The sequence below is a fragment of the Anser brachyrhynchus genome (assembly GCF_964034855.1).
Source record: "Anser brachyrhynchus genome assembly, chromosome: 9".
Classification (NCBI taxonomy): Eukaryota; Metazoa; Chordata; class Aves; order Anseriformes; family Anatidae; genus Anser; species Anser brachyrhynchus.
The window spans coordinates 21,047,856-21,074,471 of NC_137703.1; the positions used below are offsets into that span (position 1 = coordinate 21,047,856).

At 35.9% G+C, this 26,616-nt stretch overlaps 1 protein-coding gene across 5 annotated transcripts in view; it reads left to right on the forward strand.

The window, feature by feature from the left end:
* Nucleotides 1-26,616, forward strand: part of LOC308199825 (uncharacterized protein) — a 605,136-nt gene that overhangs the window by 357,637 nt on the left and 220,883 nt on the right. The window contains exons 1-2 of one of the 5 annotated variants that reach the window (XR_013954986.1): nt 17,913-19,271; nt 24,070-24,178. The exons of 3 other annotated variants lie outside the window; for them this stretch is intronic. The gene's annotated coding sequence lies outside the window, so the exon portion shown is untranslated. Of the gene's footprint in view, nt 1-17,912; nt 19,272-24,069; nt 24,179-26,616 lie in introns of those variants that run through there. One more of the 5 variants, XR_013954987.1, reaches the window with a different exon arrangement.

Sequence of the window (26,616 nt, forward strand, 5' to 3'; positions counted from 1 at the left end):
TGAAGTGTTGATGTTGTGCAAAAAGCTGATTCACACTAATGTATTTCTGAGATCAGACCAAGCATTTTGTAATTTATTCCATCCAACCTGTGTAAAAGAGAAGGTATAAAGCACATTCTGCAGGTAGATTGCCTTGGCATACCAATGTACATCTGGCACACAAGTGTTGGGTGCTATTTTATTTTCTGGCTAACAACCAGGGTTTACCTGAAATACATAAGGAAAAACAAACAAACAGTTTGAAAACTCTCATCAGTAATATAATTTGAAAACTCATCTAGGGGCCATACACTACTGATAAATGTGTAGAGAATAGTATCAGTGACTTCTCTGCAATTCTTTTCCCCATCTCTAGATTCAAATGCATTTCTGTATTTTACCAAAGTAGCCTCCATCCCAATTCATTCAAGACACTCCCAGCAAGGTATGGACATTCTTGCAGAGTCAGCTGTGTCAACAATTGCCAATATGCCTCTGCAGAAGTCCTTAGAATAAGTTTATGATCCTACCATTACCATTCAGTGCCAGTTATGAGTTTCTTATATGTTCATTCTTCTTGGAAAAAAAATACAGTCCATTCTTCTCTTGTTAGATTATGAGGAGAAGAAAGATCATATATTGTTGATAGAGACCAGCTCTGAAGCTACTGAGTCATGGTTACTTTATTAAAAGACCTAAAAAGAGTAGCATGTGGCTGGAGAATCTCAGAATGATAGAATCACCGAGGTTGAAAAAGACTTTCAAGGTCATCAAGTCCAACGGTCAATCTGACCTACTGAGTCCCATCACTAAACTATGTCCCTTCCTAGTGCCACAGGGAAAGGTTTATTTCCTTAAGAAAATAAAAAGGTATGCAACCTGTTCAGAAAGAAGAAATATATATGTATCCTCAGTTGAAAATAGCTTATTAAGTCATAGCTACTAAAGACAATAAGCTCTACAGATAATGATAAAATGGGATCCCCCCCCTTCCCCATCCAGTGATAATTTTCATGCTCTTTCAAGACAACAAATGCAACAAACATTTCTGCTTGATGTTAAGCAAGAGCACAAATGTGTTCTGATATACTGTAGCAAGGAGAAGCAGGAAAATGCTGTCAAAAGTAGTAGACAAATAGAAAACCTTGATAATACTGGACTAGCATGAGCGTTACCACAAACAGAAGCTCTTAAAAGGAAACAAAAGTTTTAATAGTAATGCCTAAAGGAATATTTGATCAAATGAACAGCTTATTGAGCTTCTAATTGCAGTAATGTTGGATAATGAATGTAGTTCGTTATAAATAAGAATCCTTTTATTCTCTGGAATCATCAGTGTTATTTCAAATTCCTCTTACTTTGAGAAGTTGTGGTTTGTAACAAGCAACTGAATTTAAATATGCTATTAGAATGTGATCTGGTGACTTTTTTCAACATTTCTTTCTCCATGTTATTGAATGAATTACACTGATTATTAAGTGAATAACATTGATAAGGATTGATCCAATTGGAATAACTGAGGTCCACCAATTTCTCACCAATATTGGTTTTCCAAGAAATGAGCTGAAGAAGAATTTGGCTCAGTGCTTTTTATTTTATTTTTTTTCCTGCAGTCAGTATGTGGTTCTTTAAGGTGCTGAGTGTTTTCAGCTCTTGTTTAAAGTCAGAAGCTGAGTGAACCTAGCACTCTTGAAGACAGATTATTGTTACCTACTAAAAAAAAATCCTGTAGCTGTATGTTTTTGAAGGTCTGACACGCCTTCCCAAAAACCTTATTGCTGAAATGATTCTTAAAATAAGTAAGCTTGAGAAAAGTAGAACTTATTTCTTGGTCTTGAACTAATACATGTGATAAAAAGAAGAAATAAAAGTTTTGGATAAAAATTACCATTAATATCAGCATGTTATGAGCACTTTTATGTTCATGAAGGCAGCCTCATTTTGCTCATGTTTAATAAGGTTACAATTTTTTGTGTGTGTTTTGCATGAAAACTAAGCAACAGTGTCTCTGAAATGGTCGCTACAGGGAGCTTGCAATTAATGAATGCTTTCCATCAAAACTCAGCCAGACTTAATAGCAGGAGAGTTTTGGAATATGTGACCACCCTGAAGGGCATGCTGGCTTCAATAAAAAGATATAGTTATCAAACATTTTTTTTCATTTCAGTAAATATGTAGCCTGTGTGCATAGCCCAAGGTCCTGCAATAGAGTCAGTGGCCTGCCTAAAGCTTTATACTGAAATGTTCAGCTACAACAACAATAAAATAAAATAAAAAGTCTTTTATATTGAAAGAAATTTAAATTGTTCTTCAAGTTGTTGAACGAATGGAACAAAGAATGAAACTATAACTGTAAACGTTGCTGAATGATCTTTGTTTAACTATTTGCTTAGCTTTAAAAACAGAAGTTAACTACTTCATATGCCTATGCCTGAAGCCCAGTAGTAGTCCTCAAGAATAATAACTTCTCCAGCTGAAATAGTAGGAGAGAGCGTTAGTTGCGCCAACTAAGTAACACATTTTCTCCATCTTGTGATTATCCATAAACCAAACGTGCTGAGCCACTACATTTCAATAAAACGTGAAGAGTGAAATATAGCTGAGAAAATTATCCAAACACTGAGGGAATAAAAAGATTGTTAAATGAAAAAGTAACTGTATTTGGTAAACAGCCTTTTGGGGATCTCTTGATTTTACACAAGCCCAATACAATTAATAATTTCCTGAAGGAGCATGTAGAACTAGACTGTCCCCTCTACAACATAAACATATAAAGGATAGGCAACCAGGGATTCTCACAGTAAAATTTTCTGGCTTTGGTGACAAGTTATCCAGGCAAGAAACACCCGTTTATAAATTGGGATAAATTAAGGAGCTGAAGTAATCTTCACAGAACCTCTAGCTCCCAGATTTACCCTGGGGCTCCATCCATGCACCTTCAAGAACCAACAATCACTCATTGTCATCAAGGACTATATTGCTTTCAAGGTAGAGTATTAAGCTGGGGGGTTGACCTACTTGCCAGGGTATTTAATGGCCAGTGGATCTATAGGTACTTTTTAGGACCCATACATCTCCCAGATTGTCCCTATTGTTCTCATTTATGCTTGAAAGTAGAAAGAGTTGGCATAAATTAGGTTGAGATCCTAAGAATGTCTGACAGGAATTAAGAGAGTTAACAGTAAGAGTCAGTTTGGAAATTAAGCTGTAGATTTATAGTCAGATTGCATGAAAAATAAGGGTACATTTAATGCGAGTACAGCTGTGCTGTCCATTGAGAGCCTCCTGCTACATTGTGCGCTGGCTGCAAGAAATAAAAGAAGACCTTGTGACACAGCTGCTGGACTCCAAGTGTATGGTCATAGGGTTAGCTGTTAGTAGTGGGAAGCTACAGTTTGGGTCCCTTTGGGGACCAAAACGTTTTCACCTAATGAGTGTCTACATACTTTTTATCCATAGGAAGTGAGTGATTTAAAAAAACGAGCTCAAGGATCCTTAACTGGGTGTTCTTTTCACAATATATTTATACTTTTTCCTTCCCCTTCAATGGGCAATACCAGGAAAGATCAGGAACTCTTCTCAGCATAGTTGTGAAAAATGGAGGCAATCATGCTAGGAGAACCTACTGATGTGGGTTCTCCATATAGCTCATGAGTTTAGGAGCATGAAGTGTTCCTTAAAGAAATTTTCTGAGACTTTGGTCTGTTTGTGGAGAATAAATATGACTCTATATGCTGTATTACTCACCGGAACACTTACTAACTGAATTGTGGAGAAACATAGGTTGAATAGAGCTATTGGCCATTGGCACTGGACCTGGACAGAGGAGAGATGAATGCTGTTGGGTTGCTTAATGAAAAATTTGAAAGCCTCATTGCAAAGGAATGACTGAAAAACCTACTGGTTAGATGATTTTGAGTTATACAACTGCATTTCATACATTATCATATATTTTTTCATTCATGACAGAAATCTTGACTTTCAGAAGAAAAACAAAATTAAACCCAGTTCTAGCAGCTTCTGTGGTTTGCTTGTCTTTTCAGGGTAAAGTTCAAAGTAGAACTTTCTGCTATTCCTCTTTCTGTTTAATAATATCCTAAAAATAAGTAGATATGAAAGAAAAAATGACAAAACATCAGTGAAAAAATACTGTGTGCATCTAATCCATTTTATCTGGATGGGAATTTGTAACTAGCTCCATTTAGCACCTACCTACTGTTTCTCATTCACTCCTGCTGTCTCTTCAAGAAAGAGTATTTTTCACACTGATGCTTTGTCTAAAAAAACTTAACATACCTCTTTCTGCCTCATTCACTTGCCATCACTTCAACTGTAACATATTTTTTTTCTCCTTCGCCTCTACCTCTAAATTTCTTTCTTCCTGTGTCATTATTTAAACTGTGTGGTTATATAACCAACTGGTGAGCTTCAGGTTTTATTAAGATTTCATTTAAAATAGAGGTTTCATTCAGAAGTCTGTAGAAATAAGAACCTAAAACTAAATATTTAAATGTGGCATTTCAATGTCATATCCGGAAATACAGCCTTACAATTGGTAGTGAACTAAGATTTAAATAAATAAATAAGCTTCTGTTGAGGAATCATATTTATAAAAACATAAGTGTTTATTCATCATGTATCATTTTAGACAAGAGGTGAAAATTCTGTTTCAGAGAGATATTAAGATTTTAAAATATATTTTAATTTATTTCATGAAACAGGGAAATTTCATAATTCTCCTCAAAAGAATTTTAAAATAATTGTTGCAGGTTAATCAAAGTCTTTCTGCTTCGCTCCTGCTCCCAAACTCTATGATAATAAAATTCAAGGTTTGAAATGAAAGCTTGTTTTGAGAAGTATTAAAATGTTTCATTATGAGATAGCGAGAAAATAGTTATTTTTGAATCACTGCACTTCCCACTTCCACCTCAAGCCACCCTTCAGCTAAATTGCAGACTATGATCAGTGTTTTCATGCAGTAGTCATTTTTTTCAAAGTTCTTACTGCTATTTCCAATTGATTTTAAGCATAGGGAGGTACTAAAAGATAGTATTATCTCCCTGAAAGATATTAGTGAATTAAAGAAAAGGTAATAAAATAATCCCATAGGATTAAGTGAAACCAGGAAAATGCTTTCACCCCATTGGATTTGGCTTTCATAGAAAACGTTTTCATTGACCCCTGAAAACAAACAGCCAAAATACCTCAGTATGTAACATACCTCAGATAGAGGATCACACCATGAATTTGCCATCTAGCTGTATCCTGAGCCCCAAACGTATCAGGTCATCTTCTTACTATCCTGAAGAGCTTAACGAAATGTTTTCTGAAGGCTGGACCCTTCCCCGCTTAATGAGGAGGAAGGAGATGTTAGGTTATATCTTTTTTTTTTTTTTTTGTCGTTGTTGTTAATTATATCTTTCTTCAGGCAGGCAAAGCTATTTTTTCCATTTGTCTTGCATCAGTAAATTTACTGGTTGAATTTGAGCAGCAATCAGAAGTGAAAGGTACCTTTTTAATAAGCCATTTATTTAAGTTGGCCCTGAGGCACACTCATGTGCTTCATCTGTCTTTCCTCTAGCTCAGGGTAGCCTACTCATTCAAATGCTGTTGCGGATATCATGGATACTATGAATAGTGACTTGTGATTATTAAGCAGCAAGTTCCTTGTCAAACATACCCTATTTATCTGCAAAAAGCCAGGCCCATTCATAAAGCTGTAGAAATTGTCATGTAGCATATATTTAAGTAAGTTCAGTAAAGGACTAAGAGCTTCTTCAGGCCAAATCTGAACTTGTGAAACATTTATTTCAGGGTAAGTAGTAGGAAATTTGATGAGTACACAATAAGAGCAATTCCTCTCTGTTTATAAACTCATGGAACATCTTTGGATTAACATTTAAGCCATTTCAAAGCGTTTTTAGAAATTTTATTCTTTTCTCCCTTTCTCAGGACTTCTAATGCTGTGTGGTTAATGTATGTTTATTTTTGTTAGTTAAATGGAATACAAACAACTTCTAGCCTATGCTTGTTACTGATGCCTGGTGGTGCTCTCTGAATTCCATTAGCGTTCACTGCTTTGTACCTCTTAAATATGTAAAATTGTTTGGAAGAGGAAAAGGCAAACCTGTCCAAAAAGTTTAATGCCAACAGAGTATAAAATATTAAAACTACTAGCTGAGACTACAATGCGGTCAGTATTATCAGGTAAAAATTATGTTATAAGGGTACTTTCTAGTAGGTATAGAAATTAAATTGGATACCTTTAGCGATATATAATCTACAGTTCAATCATACACCTTCATTATTTACCCAGTATTTAGTATCTTAATCCTTCTTTTATTTGTTATTTTTAAAAGGGATATTAGCATTGCAAGACATTCCTACTGGTTTATTGATTTATTATGTATATTATGAATGACTCCTGAGGACTATAATAATGAAAGAGAGTGTTATTTCATTCTATACAAATATTTAGGGAAGCAGCCAACATTACATAGCATTATTATGAGAAGCCCCATTTCTTCTAATATCAATGTCACCTTACAAAGCTTCTCATCTGCTATGAGGAAAGAAGGATTATTAGAACTGACAGTGTGTTTGGCTTTTCAAGGCTATTATATTTCTTATAATTATTCCTTTTGAATTTCTACATGCAGTGTGACTTCCACTGGAAACCTGTTTGCCCTGTTAGTCTGACAGCAATTTAAACAAACAAGTTGCTGACTTCAGTATTGAATTGTCCAAACAAAACTGCTGTTAGACATTTAAACAAGACACCTGATGTGATTCCTTTTTTTCTTTTATTTAGTGAACAGAAGAGGTTGGCAGATATCTTAATGTGAGCCTTGGGTTTCAACAGATGTACTTAAACTTTAATCAAATTGAAAACCTAATCTTCCTGTCTGTGTATAATTTTTTTCCATGGTCATTGCCAAGGTTTTGGCATCATTTGGGAAGAGAAGAGAGTATTAAAAAAAAAAAAAAAAAGAAAAACCTACAGAGGAAAAAAAGAGAATTTCCAATGAGCTAACAGTGTTATGTATTTCCTGTTCAGTTCATAATTTGGCATTTATCTTTTACAAGAGATGCTGCTGTTTTTAGTAAGCACAAATTGCTTTCTCTGGGGTTTTCTATTAAAGGTAAAGAATGGGAGTAGCATAAAAGCAGCATGTATGTTTTGTAAATTACATGTTTTTTTCTTTTTTCTAAAGAGAGCTGTACTAGCCTTCAGTCTCATGGGGCAAAGATATATTTTCCATATGTTGAATATATACGTGTGTGTATACATAATATACATATATTTTTCATTTTGCCTTGGGTTATAATCACATCAGATGTCCAAGTCTTAGGCTGAGGAGATTCTCTAAGGAAAATGCAGGATGCCACAGGAGCTGATTCAGTGGGTGGTACTCTTCCTTTTGAGTCAGAGCTGAATAAATGCCTTGGCATGTGATTCTGGAAGGAAATATCTTAATAGGAAAGAAAATTGAAGTCTATCAGTAGGATAATTAACTATGTTGTCATAACCTGAATATGTCAGTAACAGCAATAGATAAATTTCATCTAGGATAACCCCCCACTTTTAAAGAGGTTTTTAATTGTATATGACTGGAGGGATTGCTTTGTTCTGTTCAAATGAGGTGTCAAAAAGAATTAAAAAGTTTACAGCCAGGTAAAAATGGCAATAAATGCTGTGTATTTGAATTGGACTTTGGACTTACAACCTCTGTTTAAAAAACGCTAGGAGAAGATGCCCAGGTGCAGGACCCAACATGGTGGTGGTAGAGGGCAGGTGGGCTTCTCAGAGCAGAGAAGCTAACTTTCCTTCACTCTGATCCTGGATACCATCTGTACCATGCAATTACTTGCCCACAGGTCATCCTGATTTCAAGAAACTTGAGAAACTGATCACCTACAGCTGCTAAGAAAATAGCTGTCATTGAGGTGTTTTTTTCCTGTCCTTGCAGATGCAAGCATAGGCATAGTGACCTACACATTCACAAGAGCTGGCAATGAAAATGCTGGCCTTGCAAAACCTCTCCAGACTTTTCACCTTGAAGAAACATACCCAAAAAAGAAACTCTGATAATTATAACGCTGTACTATCTGGTCTCAGAGAGGCCCTGCTGAAAAATAGATGAAAACTATGGAGTTCATCTTGAAATATTTTCATTATCTGGGTTTAAATACTTTTTAGAACCAGTCTTGAAAAGGAGACACTAAATATTTAAAGTGTGATCCATGAAGATATATGTATATTTCTTCAGTGTGAATTGTAGCTAGTTAAATTTCCTCTAGAGGGAAATAATAATAAATTAATAAGTAAGAAAATCTTTCCCTGAGGCTGAAAGATACAATTTGCATTTTTACCACAACTTTTGTCAGTAGTAATTATTATTAATCTGTTTGTTCATAGTTTCATAGAGTCTACATTTAGACTTTGTATAGAATTCATTTAGTGTTTGTTGCTCAGATACTGTGGCAATGAGTGCAGAGGGCAAACACATGATGACTATCTGATGGCTTATTTGTAAATGATTGTATGAAGAAAAACAAACATGCTTATCAAATGATGTGTTTGCCTTCATGTATCAGGCATCTTTCTAAAAGGTATTAAATTTGATTTTAATTTCAGGTTGTTTATAGAGTGAGCCAATTCCTCATAGTTTAAGTTGGCAGTACTTTATAAAAGTCAGTGTGTTTTGAAGTTAATGTATTTTTCCATTGTGTATATGAACTCAGTATCTGCTGTATGCTTGAAGTGTGTCACATCCTTGAAGAAGAGATGAAGTGAAAAGGTAAAAATTTTGAGGTAGACAGACACTCCTTTTGTGTTATCGCAGTGTATACAGTATTGAGATGATGAAACTGGGGCCAAGTCTACATTTCCAAACCTGAAAGAGAATAAATCAGGCTCTTCAACAAAATAACTATGCCAGCAAAAACTCTACAGTGGAGTCAAAGGAGGACTTTCTGATGCCAAATCTTAGGTAATTACCACAAGAAAATGTAGAGAAAACTAAATCAGAGGACATCCTATAATCAGATATATTTGTGTCACTGCTACTTGAAATTGATCTTGATTTGTCAAAATGCCTTGTGATTTGCTTAGGAGCACATATTACCTTAAAGACAATTAAATATTACTGGTGTTATTTCACTGAATAACCTGACTCAAATTATTTGACATTTGGTGGAAGTTTTCTCTGTCTAGGAGAGGAAGATGTGGACATCTGTGCTTCTAAAGAACTTTGATGTTTGCCAGTTGGCATGGATTGTTGTTTTGAAAGAAGATTAGCTTGCTTGGTGCTGATCTGTTAAAACTGAAGCATGGATTACGTGGACAATTATCCACAGCAGTCAGTAGGCTGCATCTGAGGTTTCCCTTCAAATGTATGCAACAGTATGAAATTTAGGAATTGCTTCTCTGCACTATTGCCTCGATTCTGCCTTTTTTTTTTTTTTCAGCCAGCTTAAGGGGCTGTAATGCATCTTTGCTCTTCAGAGTGTTTACTGTGATTATAAGGAAGAGAATAGACAATGGATTTGGCATATCAGCTTTAGAAGGTTATAGATGGTGCATATGCGTCAGCCTAGCCTGAAATGTCTGCTCAGCAATCCTGTGGTGGATGGAATGGAGAAAAGAAACTGTGTGAATACTCTTGTCATGTTAGTGTCTAGCTTCCAAATGGATCTCAGATATGCCTATGAAAAGTGACAAGAGCTGACAAAGAAGTGTGTAATAGATTCTGTAACTGTAACTATATACTACGTTATTTTGACTTCTACTAGTGCCCAGTAAGAACTGTTCTTAAATAAAATACAGACTGAAATGGTTCACATTACATTGGTAATGGACAAACATTGCCTTTTTTCTTTTTCCTTAGGCCAGCTCATGCAAACGGTGTGCCTGAAAATTTGTGCAAGGTTTCAATCAATTCTTGTTATGGAATCATGACTAATCCTAATCCTCTTTTTAAATAGCTCTATAAATTCTTGAACTAAGATGGAAAGAGTGGTGGTGGTGGAGGGTGGGCAGGAAACAGTAAAGTTGCTTAAATTAGCAACTTCGGGACTTTATGGTATTTTTGTGACACTTGATCACAGTGTAGCCAGAAGCTACAACACAAATCTAACGGACTTGAAACTCACAAAAGAAAGGACTAAAATCGAGGGTAATTAGCTTTCATTTAGAAAAAGAAAAAGAAAAAAAAAACAGGAAGGAATACTTTGCAGACATACTCTCCTTCAGGATATGGCACACTGAGTTTTTTACAGCCTATAAAAAAAAGGCTACACATAAGGCCATCAATAAGGTTTGCTGGGTGGGAAGGATAATCCTTATTTCCTTCAGTCTGAAGTGGATTAAACATTTTTATATGCTGGTATTAGAGAGAAAATAGATACATTTCTGTCTTTTCAACTAGTTTAGAACCACAAGGCTCACCTGGGTTGCATGTGGGACTAAATATTGTCTGACTCCTCCTAAAATAAATGTAAAAATAATTTTAACATCTTTGTCTGCATTTCATACCTTCCCCTTCTAAGACAAGAAGGTCTATTATTGTGATTAGTGGCTTTGTTGTAGACTTACGTATGGTTTCCAATGAAATCATTTTTACATGCAGTACTTGGTTATCTTCTCCACTGAAAAAGACTTAGGGTGAGAAAAACTTGTTCCTGGACCATATGTCATATTTGTTGCCGTTATTGCCATATGTTCTATTTCTATTCTCACTTGCTCTATATAATTGATATTGATATATAGTGAGCATTACAAACAATGAGTCTTATCTTAGTGTATTTGTTACATAAGGATTTCTGATCTGGAATTTACTATCATTCACAAGTTGTAGATGACTCCCAGATATTCCAGCAATGGAGGGGCCAATAGATTAAAACCCAGTTGCTGATGTAAGTCTTGAAATACTGTATCTGTGCTAAATTGTCTTTACATTGCTTTTATTAAACAAATATTGCTTCAGAAAGTAAATCTCTCATCTACTTCCCACTGAGCAGGTTTAAAAAACATTTTCCTCCATTTCCCTAAAGTCTTACTGTGCAAACTACATAGTTCTCCCCACTGTGATCTGTTTTGCAAAAACAGACTATTAATTGAGGATGTTTTTCAGTATTGCCAAAAGGTCACTACTATCAATTATGGATAATATTTGTAAAGAAGTCTTGCCTATAAAGCAATATATCCTGAGTTGTCTAATTTGTTAACTGTAATAAGGCCAAGCCCATTTACTGATTAATCAATCTTTGTTTGTTTGCTGATTATATCAGGAAGTCTCTTAATGTAATGGGATATCATACATAGAGTTGTCTATGGGTAACGTATTACAAAAAATATTTATTGCTAATACTATAGTGAATGTGTTTAACCTGTGGTGGAGCAAGAGATGATTTTTCCAGGACAGACCATTCTGATTTGTTATGGTAAACTGCAAACTGAAACTGAAACCATATTTGGATTTGAAATATGAATAGTAACATGACTGAGTAAGGTCACCAACAGAGAAGCTTTTCTGTTTTGATCCTATTTGTAAATCGTTACCTGATGTATTCCATTCAGAAGTCTTAATGTTACGCAGTTATACTGCGTTGTGGATGTACAATGCATGCATATAATCGAGCTAAATCAAACTTAGGTTGCAATGGCCAAAAAAATGGGTTTGGATAAATTAAAATGTTTTTCAGGCTATATTGAAAATATATTGAAATATATTTGGCTACTTTTTGGAATTATAAAGAGGAAACTGAGCATATTAAAATTAATCTTCATATGCTTCATATATTCAGGGTTTTTATCTTGTCCCAAATCTTAACATGATGTGTAGGGCACAGAGGAGTAGTGACAAGGGTTATGTACATAGAAGACACTGTAAGTTATGGTATAATTATCATTATATCTGTTGGCATGAGTGTGTCATTTCCACTAAATAATTTGCCTTATTGTGCTGTGACTCCATGATTTGTGTTCTTTTGTATTCTACTTGATGCAAATGAACCACATTGAACTGCCCCCTGCTCACTTTGTGCACTTATAAGCATTTAAAATGTCTTAAAAATTCATTATCACTCTGCAGCAGAAAGATAAATGTGTGAAAAACTCACAAACATGTAGAATTAAAGTTGTCTATAAAATAACTATAAAATGTCTACAAAGTAAGATATCTAAGATTTAAGCTGGAATTTGTGTCAACATTCAAATAAAATAATACATTTTAAATTTAGGAGAAATAATGAACTGCTGATGCTGATGTTCAGTATTAGTATATTAGTAAATTAATAATGTTTTGCAAAACTCATTAATTTTCTAATAAATTAATACTTGATGGTCATAGCATCTGCTGTTAGAATACTCAGTAGGACCAGAAAATCAAAGGGAGAAACACAAGAACACTGAAATAATTTTCCATTTATACTTACTTCAGTATTTAACATGTTACAGTTTGTGTCTTTTTTGCTTGTATAAGATGCTCATAATGTGACTGATCATCACACAGATCTCACCATGAGTAGTAATACAGAAAGAATAAAAATGGGCCCTAATTATGGAAGTATTTATGCATTCAGAGTTCCATTTGTATTACTTGTGTGCATTACAGCTTAATGTTACATGGAGTGTTCAAAAGTTAAGAACTTAAGTGACAAGACACTTATTTTAAAACAGTCGTGCCACATATCAGAAATGCCAGGCTTAACATCAACAGCATGTACCATGTCTGCAATGCTTTCAAATTACAAAATAGTTTTCACCAGAGGGTTCCTTAAAGTCACAGGTTCAGTTAATGCATTCATTGAGAATGAGTAAGTAAGAGCCCTCTCTAAAAAAATTATCTATATATAGATAGATAGATAGATAGATTCCTAGTGCATTCTGGAATGTGGATTCAGCTTTTCTGGCTCTGGAAACCTAATGTTCAACACGTGGCCACCTGCAGTTTGTTTTATCATGGTAAAATTTTTGCACCTTTCCCCAGGGAAAAATGGAGATATCAGATGCTTTCTGGTTTACACATGCTATGTAGATTATACCTTAAATATGTGACATGCAACCTAAATCCAGACAGTTTTTTGGCCCTAGTACTGGCAACTTGAAAGATATCATGTCACAAATTTTAAACTCATTTATGTGGTTATCACAGCTGTTGGAAATACAGTCTATTTGCTTTGCAGCATCTGGGCTGCATCTTTGAATCAGTGCCAACTAAAAAACACTATTTCTCAGTACTGCCCCACTTTGGGAATGCTGCAGCAGTATCACATTCTTTAATTCTAGGGAAACTGAAATGGTGAGATGGTTGTGTCCTAACTGTCAAATCCAGGACCAAACATCAACATCTCCACAGAGGAAAGAAATACTCTCCCTGATGAATTTTTACAGTAAGGACTGGAGAGGGGGAAAAAAAAAGAAAAAAAAAAAGGAATAATCACTAAAATGCCCCACTGTGTGTTATTATCACAAGACTCCTATGTTTAAGTGGGGACATAAAATATACACGCGTAATATAATGCTTAGCCTTTTTTTAAAGACAAAACAACTGTATAGAATAATAAAATGCCTTTCATAGCCAAAGTACTGTAAAAGTCAGTTTCTTAAACATTACTAAAACATGAAAAAACAATTATTTCTATAATGTGTATAGAGCAGTCTTCACAATTCCTTTAAGTAAAGAATTGGGCTTTATTTCATTTAAGCTGTTGGCCACATTCTAATGGATAGAATGATTAGTGTGAAACTTTTCCTAGTTTTTTTTTTCATCTGTTATGCTATACACAATTCTGTTATACCTTTTTATGTCACTGCCTTGACAACAAGAGCATATCCTTCCATGAGGCATAAGATTTCCAGCAGTTTAATACAAGACCTTTACTCCAATGCCTATAGGGGCAAAGAATGCTGACATAAAACTCCACAAAGTGTATGCATATGTACAAATGTACATACAGCCTGATATTACGCTGATGAAGAAAGCTGGTTACTTAAGAAAAGTTCTCTTAAGCAAAGTTATTTACAGGTGAACAATATCATAGTCAGGCACTCAGGCTCTCCTCTTGCGGAATTTCATGCAAGCCTAATGAGGAGTGGTCAGCCCCTTATCCTTAAAGAATTCTGGTGTAGGTGGGAGGAAATCAAACTCAATCTTTGGACACTTGCATATTAACATGAACTGAAAAACAAGTATGCAATAGTCAGCTTCAGATTCTCTAATATCTTGTCACTGAGTAACTATGAACTAAGTTGCAAAGGTGAGAAAATAATGCACTGTGATCTCTGCATGTGGGTTACTGTGATGTTGAGTGATTTGATTGATTTATTTATATAGTGTCAAGTGAATGATCTTGAAACCAGAGAAGTCATTCATCAGTTATGTACACATGGTGGTGTTTCGGAGGTTCTCAAAAATCTCTCTATAGACAGCAACATATCACCACTGTACAACATAGTGGTGATGGCAAATGTTGTACTTGATGTTGTGCTTGACAGGTGATGAATGATAACAATATTCATGTTCACCAGTATGCTATTGTAAAAATGAGAATGAATTTAGATGATTCCGTTGATTGTGACCAGCTGAGAGTGGAGTGACAAAAATAGGGGTGAACTCTGTTCCCCATGCAGAGGAATGGCACCTTCTAGGAAAAGAGGTCCATGAGATCCCGCAAGGATCTTACAGAAGATTTCTACCTGCCTTGCAATTGGCTGTCTCATTGAAGCTGACTTACGCTGTGGATGGTTGACTTCCACTCACTTCAGCACCATTCAATCAACTATGTATTTGGGAAGACAGTTGTAGTCTGGGGTCCCTAACTTACCTTGATGTTTTAAATCTATCAGGTCCTGAAATACAGTTTATCAGTACTGAAGCTTGTGGCACAAGCCTACACAGGCAGGAAGCTTTGTTTAGCATTTTCTTTTCAGATAAGCACATTAACTACAAAACAGGAGCCCAACAAAGTAATTTAACACAAAGAAATTTAACATCCTTCCAACACATGGGGAGAAAATTTACTACCTGTTTGTTTAACGTGTATTTATGCAGAAGAAATATGCTAATTTCATCACAGTAGTATTGTAAATATATTACAGAGATAGTTAAAGAAAAAAAGATAAATTTCTTATTCCTTATTGCCTTAAAGGGTTATATAATGTGGCAATGCAAAGGAAAATAAATTAAGCTTCTCTGGTGAAGCCAAGAAAACTTTCAAGGTTTAAAGGCATATTGGACGAGATCTCTAGAATGACAAGGAAATTAAAACAAAACAAACAAAAAAACAACTAGAACATCCTATACTTTCAGGTTTCAGACTCATGACACAGGGCAATGCTTTTAATACAGTGAAATATTAATCAGTAGGTAATTTGTAAAAACATACCTAAAAAGTGGCACAATTGTTAATTAGCATTTGGCAATCACTATCCTCTGTGGCCTCCAGCCCACTTGCAGAATGTGTATCTGGGTACTACTGAGGAGGTTATAAAGCAGTCTCCTAAGATCTGACTGGTGCTCATCTCAGATTTTTGTATGTCCTCCTAAAGAACTTCCTATAAAGTATTCATGGAGAGAGTAGGCATGAGATTAGATGAAATCCATTTTGACCTGATTTAGTAATTCCTTTGTTTCTGCTTTTTTAGAAGAGTTAATTAAAGCTAAATGGCATGAGTTTATTGGCATCACAGTTAAACTTGATAGATTTTGATAAGACAACAGCCTGAGCTTGTCATATTTTTTCTGATTCCAGTTCTTCCAGATATAGCCTTATCAAAGGAAGTTGTAAGTCTGATCTGAACAAACAAAAATAGATTTATTGATCTGGTTTGTCAATACCTTTGGACAACTCCTGAAAGAACTCTAATTATCTTAGAAAACAAAGTCCTTCCAAATGGCAATTACATGATTGATTAGTTGCCACTCTTTTACCTTGCAGTCTGAAACATGAAGCTAAGGACTCTAATTCTGAAGTTCAGCTCTTTGTAAGAGGTCCTTGAATATGGATTGTTGTTTTAGAACAGCTGCTAAAGTTCCAGGAACTTCCAGAAGTTGAAGTTTTTTAGAATATCCTCTCTTTGCCATGTAGAGAAATTGATTTCAGAATACTGCATTAATGAAGTGCTACATAGTGTTTGACCTGTACTGTTACGGACAGACATAGGCTTATAATTCAGGATTTTGAACAAGATAATACCTAACTTCCTCCAGTATTTTTTCTATGCTATATATATTTTCTGTAGCAGTAGTACAAATGGAAACAAATGTTTCTGGGTAAAACAGAGAAATGATTTACCAAGCATTCGGTAGTTGAATAAGGTGAAAGTGGGTTACAGAACCATATACCTGTGAAGTTTAGGAGAGTATCTACAACACAATTTTGATGCATGAAGATAAAGATGAAAGAAGATCTAGCTACTAGTACTCCATAGAGGTGATCAGGCATAGAAGGGGACACATATGTCTTGCTGTATAAAAGCATTTGCTCAAAATTCTTGAGGAATTCCAATAGGATGATCAAGTAAAATATAACCGTATAATACCACCATTTTATACAACTGCAAGAGCAAGAATTTTTATACTCAGTGCAATGGTTTTCTGATGAGCCCATTAACACTTTCAGTCTCTACTGAGAAAAGGAAGGACTCCAGACTGCCTGCAAGACTTATTCCCCAAACCTGGGTAGATTGGAAGAGAAAGAACAGTGGACTTGGAGATTTCATTGAGATGGTAGAAGGTTAGGTCAAGTCATTGGTAATAGAGGAAAGTTTAATTCTCAGCTAGTATTGCCATTAACAAGATTTTTTTTGTGCTGCTGACATGGGACAGGAAGCAGAAAATGAAGCAGAATTATTAAATACCTGTGGGTGATAGAACAGATTTCATCTCTGGTTTTGGGACATAGTTGAGTTCTATCTCAAATAAAGAATATTCAGTAACTTTATGATATCTTGTAAATCCAGTAAAATATCAACTATACTAGAGGTTACAATGCATATATTAACACCTTTTAAAACATTCACTCTGCCTTGTATCTCCTTACAATGGAAGATAAAAGAATTACTTGATCAGAATCCCCCTCTCAACATAGTAGCTGCTTTTTATGTCTGTCAAAATGTGACAGAAGGAGCCAGCCTCTCTTCATAAATAGAGAATGTGCAGAGTTGAATTGCAGTGATCCTTAGCTGTCATTCTGTTGGAGGAGATCTGTACCACTTTCTCTTGTCCTGCAAGACACTCTTATCACCCCATAAGAAGCTATTCCAAGCTGCTGCACTTTGCACAAGCAGGAATAACACCTCTCTGGAGGGTAGGATGCTCCCAGTTAAGACTAAGGTGATAAAATCCATGTCATAATCCTCAGACCAATCCGCAAGTACTTGTGGTGGGTCTAGAGTAACTGCAGACCCTTGAAATGAAGTGCTGGTAACCTCAAAAAATCATACAGATACTTCTGAAAACACTGTCATAGAGTAATGTGGTTTTTAATTCTAGCCATAGCATTTCTGTGCATAGCCCAGAAATCCCATTCCCCTTCTTTGATGTTACTTGCTTTATGTAATCAATACTTGTCAAGCTGAATTTTATGAATAGTGTATTTTACAAAAAGCAACAGGACAATTATCACCACAAAATAAAAGGTCCCTGTGTGAAGAAGAAGTATATTTAATTGATACAGTAGGAGTTACACTCTAGTTATGTTCCTGTAAAACCCTTGTTAATTAGAAAATGGGATCTACACAGCTAACAATTATGAAAGGGACATTTGTGGCCTGTCCATTTCATCTCTACACCTGAAATCTATCCACATCTCTCTCCTTCTTAGATCTATGGCAAAAAATATCGATTAATATCTGTGTAGTACTTATTATAATTTAAATTTAACTAATTAGCTCAAATAACTTTTTGATATGAGCTTGTTTGTTTTTTTTTTTTTAACTGGAATTTTTGTCTTAATATCACTAATTGTGTTAATGTTTTCAAAGTGTCCTGTTTTATTCAGAAGATAACTCAAGAATATGAATGTAAACAAGTACTAGATTGTGCCATCCATTTTCCTAACTGCAACGTGGTATTTTTGGTTAGAACTCATTCTTTATTGGCTCAGTCAATGATTTTTTTTTTTTTGAACTTCCTCAAAATTCCTAAGATAATTTTTCTTGACCTGTATTTGGGTTATGGACCTAGCAGCTCAGAATTCTTTTAATTGTGCATGTGGCTCAGTGCTCAGTGTTCAGGGCTGGGCTGGTGTGAGTGCTGGAGCATGGTGGGGAACAAAGCGTAGCAATGTTTGTGGCCTTTAATTAAACCCTCTTAAGAAGGAGGGGTAAATGGTTCTGGAAGTGCTTTTATTTTTATTTATTTTATTACATATATATATATATAAACTATAGCTTTCTTTAATGTAAAGCTTGATTTTATGAAAGAGCTGACATGTAAACTCTGAATTTTGTGAGATATAGGAAATCTGTTTTTGACTTCATGGCTCAGTCTCAGCACTAACCCTGTTAGTGGTGCAATAGCTTGCAGTTCAGCTGCATGTAATCTATTTACAAACAGCAGCTTTGTGGTCCTTTATTTGTGTGTCCTTTTAATTTCTCCCTCCATGCAGCATCTCCTGCTGATGCACCACACCATGAGGATTAATAACCTCCAACAGTTTATTAGCCTGGGATTCGCAGCCATGGCGGCACGAGGAGCTGGTGTGGTGTAACTGTATATTGCCTGTCATGCCAAACTGGGCTTGAGGCCCAGAATGTGTGTCTCTGCCCTCTGAGTTCAAAGCTCTTACTCATCACAGGAGTTAGTGATCTGTTTAAATGATCAGTAATGGCAACTCCAGACTGTGGTAATTATCACATAGGTAAAGTGACGGCAGATGGGTTGGAGAGGCTGCCTGGGCACAGAAGAATGGTCTCCTCCTCTGTACCTTAAGCAAAGCACTGCTGGGCTTGCACTAAGGCAGATTTTTCCCTTCAGCCTCTGGAAAGGACAGCAAAACATCCTGAGCTTCATGGTCATCCTTCTCCCTGCCCCAGGTGGAGGGAGAGCTGGGCCTGGGTTCCTCAGAGAGTTCTGGAAGGTTCCGGAACCTTTCCTGGAACCTTCACCTCAGGGTGCCCCCCCTCCCCTCAGGGAGCAGCTGCCAGAGGAGCCCCCAGGCAGCGTGCAGCCTGTGGGGGTCACCACACGCACCCCCTGACACATGAACCCAGCATGCATGGGTGAAGCTGCTCCAGGCACAGGACTGTCCTAGTGCAGGGCTTGGGGTGGCCGTTCCCTGGGAAGGTAAGTCAGACGTGATCCTTGCTGGTTTTAAACTCTTTTTCGCTTGTGACTTGCTCCCTGCTCTTGAGCAGTTTCGGGTGCTATCATCCTGCAGCTTCCTTCCGTGGTCACGCTGCTACACGTATAATATACAAGCAGCCATTTTAAAATATGGGACTCTTCTGTTGCGTTTGACATCTTTTATGTGGTGACAGAAAAAGTCATCAGTGTGATAACCCTGGTCCTTGTGTCTGTCTGAAGCAGCAAAGTGTTCGCATTGGCCTTGTGCTACCCATGAAGGGCATTTTAGCCTGGCTCTTCTGGCATCAATGGCCATTCCTCTGGGCTGCTTGCCCAGCCTGCTTCTGGCCAGAAGGTGCTTAGGGGCTGGGCAAGGGTCGGATGTCCCAGCTGAGTTCAAACCTGGACATTTTGGAAGCCTGTGGAGATGGAGAAAGAATAGCACTGACCACCCCATCGTGCTGTTAAGGGAAGAAAACATTGGAGGGCTGTTGAAATATTCACAGAGGATTAGCACAAAGTTACTGTGTTTAGCACAGGTGTTTCTGTAGCTGTGATACATTAGGGAAATTTACAATGTTCAATGACTCACACACTTTCTCTCATATAGTGTGGTAGTTTATTTTACTGGGCTAGAGTACAAAGTAAGGAGGAACACCTGCTGCTATTTTGGTTTTCCTGTAATGTCTAAGCTTTGTGAGCTTTTGTTTAATCTAGTGGGTTTTTTTTTTCTTTTTCTTTCCCCTCTTCCTTGAATGCATTAAAATGTTAACATAAAATGCTTACAAAAAAGCGGGTTTCATGAGAGGCATCTAGAAATATTCTGTTCTTTGCCTATGTGGAATTGCATACCTCTCACTAGGAAAATTATCAACCTAGATCTCAGTATATCTACAATCTCTATTGCCGTTTGGTAGTGCTATTCAGTTCAGTGAGGGGATCTGAAAAGTGAGGAGAGCTTGTTGTTGAGTGCAGATGTGTGCCCTGTGCTTTTTGGCTTCCTGTTTGTTGAACAAGTATTAATTAATATAGCTTAGAAAATATGCTGGTATTTTAAGCATGAAGCTGAACTACACTTGTATTAGCTCAATGTGTCTTCAAATAAGATAGATTGGGGTAGAAGATAAAGAAAATAAAATTAGTTGTCTTCCTGCTTTGAGATGGAAGAAGTACGTGTGGAATTTCTCTATTCCATGGAAAGCTGAGGAGGTACCTGACATGGCAGTGCATAGGCATGATGGGATGAACTTGAGTGTTTCAAACTACAGTACCGATAACCCCTGTACAGCTTTCTCACTCAGCTTGTCAGGAAGAGGTTAGATCTTGAACGGGGTGATTGAGAGGTTAGATGTTGAACAGGCTGGTTATGTGTTCTTGATTGCAGAGTGGAAGGAAGAAGGTCTATAGATGACTCATAGCTATTAAGATACGTCTAACAGCATGTCCTTTTGTGGGCAATTTTTCAGGTAATCTTTTTCTACCACATCACAAATCCAAAAAGAGAACTAGGTCATCTTGAAGAACAAAAACTGAAATTTTGGGAAGAATTGTGCACCAAGAACTTGAGATTAGTCTTCCAAAAGGCTTTGATTTTACTTCAGTCACCTAGATGGCTATATTTTCAAAACAGATCTGTGTACTGTGTATTGCTGTTCCATTATTTTAAAATTTTATCAGAAATGTCTGTTCCAGTGTCCTATAATGCTGCATATGTTCCATACCAGTTCCACTGCAGAGGTATAGATAAAAATGATCCTCTAGGATATTAAAGAATTTGATAGTGATATTAAATGAGTGTATAGCTTGTTTTTCATTATAAAAATCTAAGTAAAACATGAAGGAGGAAAACCAGAATGTCATAGAAATTAACTGTAATGATCCAGAAGCTTAAGACTGATCATCCTGTTGCTTAAGAAATGTGCTTAAAAGGAATAGAGCTGGATTCTTAGCCTTTAATCAAAATTAATAGTTAACTTCTACAAAGACAATGGTGAATTATACTGGTATGTTCCCAAAAGGGTACAGGATGGTACAGAAGCAACTTATAGTATTTTCTGTTATGAGGGCTTTCTGCTGTGTAAGGGAATGAAAAACAGATAAAAGAGAGATCAAAAGTAAGGAACCCAGCTTGACACTCTGTTCCAGAGGAGTATTCAGGGCTAACATTTAAGAGAAAAAATCAACTAGCATTATTAGAACTTGTTAACTGAACAATTTGATATTGAAATCTCTGAAGCTCTTCACTGTCCTTTTAAGAATAAAACGTTAATCTAGGAGGCCTACACCAGTTGTAACTTGATGACTTCATATTTGCAATGTTTTCTCTCCTCGTACTTTCTTTGTTAAAGTTCTTCCTTATTAAATTACCGTTTATGTTGTAGAAGAAACATAAAAATACAGAATTTGCTATGTGGGTGAGTTGCTGTAGCAACATTATCTTTATAATTCCCTGTATTGTGTGCTTGATCTTGCAACTTTTTCTATCTGATACTCTATATAAAATACACATTGACCATTTATTTTGAATTGTTTCTTTAAATATAAATATTTGATGGTGAGCCTTAAAACATAACACCTTCAAAGAAAGGGGTGAGCTTGAAAGAACCTTTATGCTTTGCCATACTCAAATTATATGTCCTTATTTTCCAAGAAAGCTTTTAAGTGCAGGGAAAAGTTGTCTTTTGTTCTGTCATTTGTAAAATGGATGTTCCAGTACATCATATGTTTTCAGGGAGAACATCATTAAATCTCAACAAAGTGAGTACTGCACACTCGTAAGTATCTGTCCTGCAGTTAAAAGGTGTGACAGCAGATTGCATTGCCATACCTGAGCTAATTTCAAACTGGTTACTGTGTAAGTACAGTAACGCTTTACAGGTGATAAAACCTAAATTGGGTAAATAAAAGTTGTGGTGTTTTAAGTTAGCTGCTTAAGTTTACTACTTAAACTACTTAAATTTAAATTTGATGATTTATAGCTACAACTTTTCAGAGTCTTTCAGAGTCTTGAGAACCTAAGACTTAAGAGATCTGTAGATCTGATAGGAAAGGTAGTTAAGGATTTGCAGTAAACTCCTGATGGGATTAGGGTATTTCTGGGGAAATGAAACATTTCTCGTTTCATGAAATGAAATGAAATGAAATTCCATGAAATGAAATGAAACACATGTCTTGTGTCTTCAGATACTTTTGAAAATCAGGCATTTTGTTTCAACTTTTGTTTTCTTGAATCAATTAAGAATGTTCAACACCTCATTTTATTAGACTATGTGGAAGCTGGTTTGGATTTACTGATTCCATTGATTCATTATGATTTCGGAGTACTTTGCCTATTGATAGGGCCAGATACCTAGAGTGATTGTTTATGGTATTCTTTAAGTGCATATATAGGAAAAGCTCATAGAGGATAGGCAGGTACTTGCATTCAAATGCATTCCAGATACGTTTGGTAATCTTACTTATAAGAATAATGCTTTTTATGGAAAAAATGCAGATGGGGAGAGTTTTTTCCACTAAGAGATTTTTTCCTTGGTCTTATTTGTTGTTGTTGTTTTGTTTTGTTTGTTTGTGGTCTCTAAAACAAGAGGAATCCATAACAGATGCATGCTGCATTGAAGGATATCAGAGACATACATTACATTCCTTATGCCTTTTTAATGATGCAGTTGTGAATTATACTCTTGTTGCACTTGTAATTAGGGGGCAGAACAGACGGTAAAGACTTGTTCTAAAGCAATGTGTCGATTAGAATTATCCACATTGCTAAACTAATTGTTCATTATAGAGGGATTTTTAGCCATTGAAATACTCAGATAGTGTGCTGATACATACTTGATTATTACAGCTCATTAGATATGAGCATACTTATGAAGTATGTATACACATACATACATCTATACATATATTAATTATATGCTGTATGTGCCTTTAAATATTACTACAGTTGTGAAGGAAAATGATAACCTGATTTTATTTAACAGCAAAAAATTTCCATGTGTGCAGAGAAGACTTGCTTTTGTATTGTTTCCTTTGTTCCCGATATAAGCTCTAGCTAAAGTTCAAAGAGTAATTTATCAGATGAAGTGCTACAAAGAGAACTATGGCATAGTTTTTATTACTCTGCAAAAGCCTTCTTTATTTTTAATCAGTACATTTTACCTATCATCTCTTGCTTATAGATTTATTGTATGTGAAGATCTGGAGATACTTGCATTGACAACTTTTTTTTTTTTTTATGCCAACTGTACTTGTTTCATCTTGTTTTCCAGTCTATGGCTTGCACCGAACTGATATTATCCAATAATTCTGGAAATTCTGGATGTCATAATGTTCTTTCTACGTATTAAAAAACAAAACAAAAAACACAACAGGTTTTAGGGAGTTAGGAATGTATGAAAGGAATAAAAGCAGTTGTACCTGTTTTATTTGCAATTGTTATGAATTTGTGTGTATAAAACCAAATTATTCTGATAGCTTTATATTGACTTAAAATGGGTCTCATGAAACATTCCCAAATGCATTCAAGAGGTGACTCTTCTGTGACCTCTTTATACCTAAAATATTTGATTCCCCAATTGCTTCCTTGACCTGAAAGCCCGTCCATCACAGTTGGGTATAAAGGAAGCTCCTTGGGGGTGTTTCATTTTAAACATTGTACTTCATTCAATTCCTATATATCATAATGGGATGCTTTAGTTCAGAGAAAAGGCTGTATGCATGTAGGTGGCTGCATGTTCTTCAGCTCATCATGGCTCCATGTGGAGGAACTATAGTAGCTGGTATTTCTGTCATGTTGCAGACTCCAGCCAGAGGTGGAAGACAGGAAGGCCACAATAAACATTGGGCCCATACACTCAGAAGAAGAAATCAGTTCGTGACATTTAAAAAAAAAAAAAAGGATTTGACAGGTAAATGACTGAATATATTCCTTTAGTGATCCAACATTTCTTCTTAATGAGGCAAGTTGTCATTGACTTTGCTTGTTGTCTATGAATTCTGACTGACTCAATCTTCATAATGTCAGACTGGTCAAAGACATCAGTAAATTGCATGAATAATACATGATACTTGGTAATTGTCCTCAGCTGGTAACATACTGTAATTTCATTTGTTCAATAGCATTTGTCTGAAATAGTGTTTCCTGAATTGGCTATTACTTCTGCTTTCCTAAAGTGGATAATGTAACCTATGCGAACAGTATATTTACCTCAGTTTTATGTATTATGAAGCTACAAAGGCATTGTAGCGAAAGGTATACATGGTGAAAGTCAAGCAGTGACATCGATTGTTTGTATATATATAGCTAGACTAGGTCTTTTGGCAAAGTAATGATAACCCTACCTCTAACAAAAGTATGGTGTCTTTCCCAAATATGACATAGAAACTGGATTCTACCATTAATGTGTTACCTTTGCTATTGTGGCAGAGGAAACTTGGCTTGGGAGCTGAGTAGTAGTAGTTCAAATCAACATGTTCCTTTTCAAGAAAGCAAATTGAGGACGTTTCTTTGTCTATGGAGACCTCAAAACGTTTTTCGTTAATCTGGCAAATAAACAGCAGAGTTTGCTCTAACAAGGTTTACTGTGTTGGGGTTGACTCTTGGCTTCATCTCGGTTATCACTGAATCACAGTTTCTTTGCTTGCGAATCACATCTCCTAGTCTTCTCCACTAATAGAAAAGCCAGAAATGAAAGACCAAGGAATCTGCTGGCAGTGCCTTCTGGCTTTAGGGATGTGTCTGGAATCATGTATGTGTCATGCATAATACATTATGACTTTGAGAAAACAATATTTAATTTCTGATTTTTGGATTTTTATTTATTTAAAAAACTGGAACATATTGCCTGTCAGACACTTAGTTGACTGTTTGCTTTTCTTTCTTATCCTCAGACCAAGTCTCTCCTATACAAGTATTTCAAATTACTCTGCCAGGTAAAAATGTTGTGAAGCAGGCCTTCTGTTTTTCTTCACCACATTAAGTGGTGCCGAAAAAGAAATCATCCTGTAATGTGTGCTTATAGACACTTTCTACTGAGCTTTTTACTCTGCACCTGCAATGTTTTTGCTGGCTATATACTTAAGTGCTTTACTATGCCTTGGTGCATCCTTTTCCAGTCAGGCAAGAAAAAATGTCAGTCCAACCCCAAAGAACAGCTAAATAGGTAGTAAGCCACATCTTCAAGTCAAAGGACCTTTGAGCAATGAAAATATAGAGCGAAAGAGAGTTCTTTGTTGATTGTATTCAACTCATTTTTGCTGGACCAGCAAACCAAGCATCAGGCATCTGATCAATTTCGAGCAGTTCATTCAATGTTCGGAAAGAAATATAATCATCAGTGCACAACCTGCAGTGAGAAGGAAACATGAAACTAATACTTAAAAAATGCTTTATTAGGGAGACCTGTTCAGCCAGAAGGAATATCCATCACTTTCTCCTTAAGTGTATGTTTCACACCGTTGTAAATTTATCTGTGCTGATTCAGAAAGTGTCACCATCTCAGAGTCTCTGGTCAAATTCTTATTGGGTGTAAATCAGTCTAATTCTATTAATTTTTGTGAGCTATTCTGAGGAATCAGAATAGCTCACAGGATTAATGAATCATTAATGAGTAACTCAGCCTGAGGAATACTTCTTTATTTCCACCCCAAAATGTAATGTATTTTATCTGGTTAATCAATGGAATACAAAAATTAGAAATGCTCAGGTAAGAATCTAGAAGATGCAATGAAATAAGATTATTTCCCCCACGCGACCTCCCATTTTAAAGTAGCATAAACCAAAAGTCTTTGTGTTTTGGAACAAGTATTTATATTTCCACAATATCAGGTGGATACTATCTTTGATCAATTTGCAATCGTAACTAAAAATAATCTGACTCCTTTAGATAGTTGACACTTCAGTGTAGGAGTGAACAAATGCTTCTGGGTTTGCACAACAAGGGACTTCCAATCACAGATTTTCATAAGAAATTCTGAACTCGTTAGTTCATCCTTCAGTTATAAGATCTCTCTAGTCAACAGATCAACTTCATTGAAATTTGATATTTGAAAAATCAAGTTTTGAGTGAGGTATCTATATATCTAAGAAAACATCCAAGCTGACAACTGAGATTTGCTCCTTCACTTTTGCATTTCTCTCTCTTTCCCCTTTCCCCCCTTCTTCCCCCCCCCCCTTTTTTTTGTTTTAATTTAATATATATTCCCTCTCCAAAGGCATCACCTGAGCCATATAGTTCAATCTAAAGTGGGTGGGAAACAGGAAAAATCTGCATTTACTCTTTCTGTTGGAGGAGGTTTTTTATACATATATAAATATATATATATATAATAATATATATGTATATAA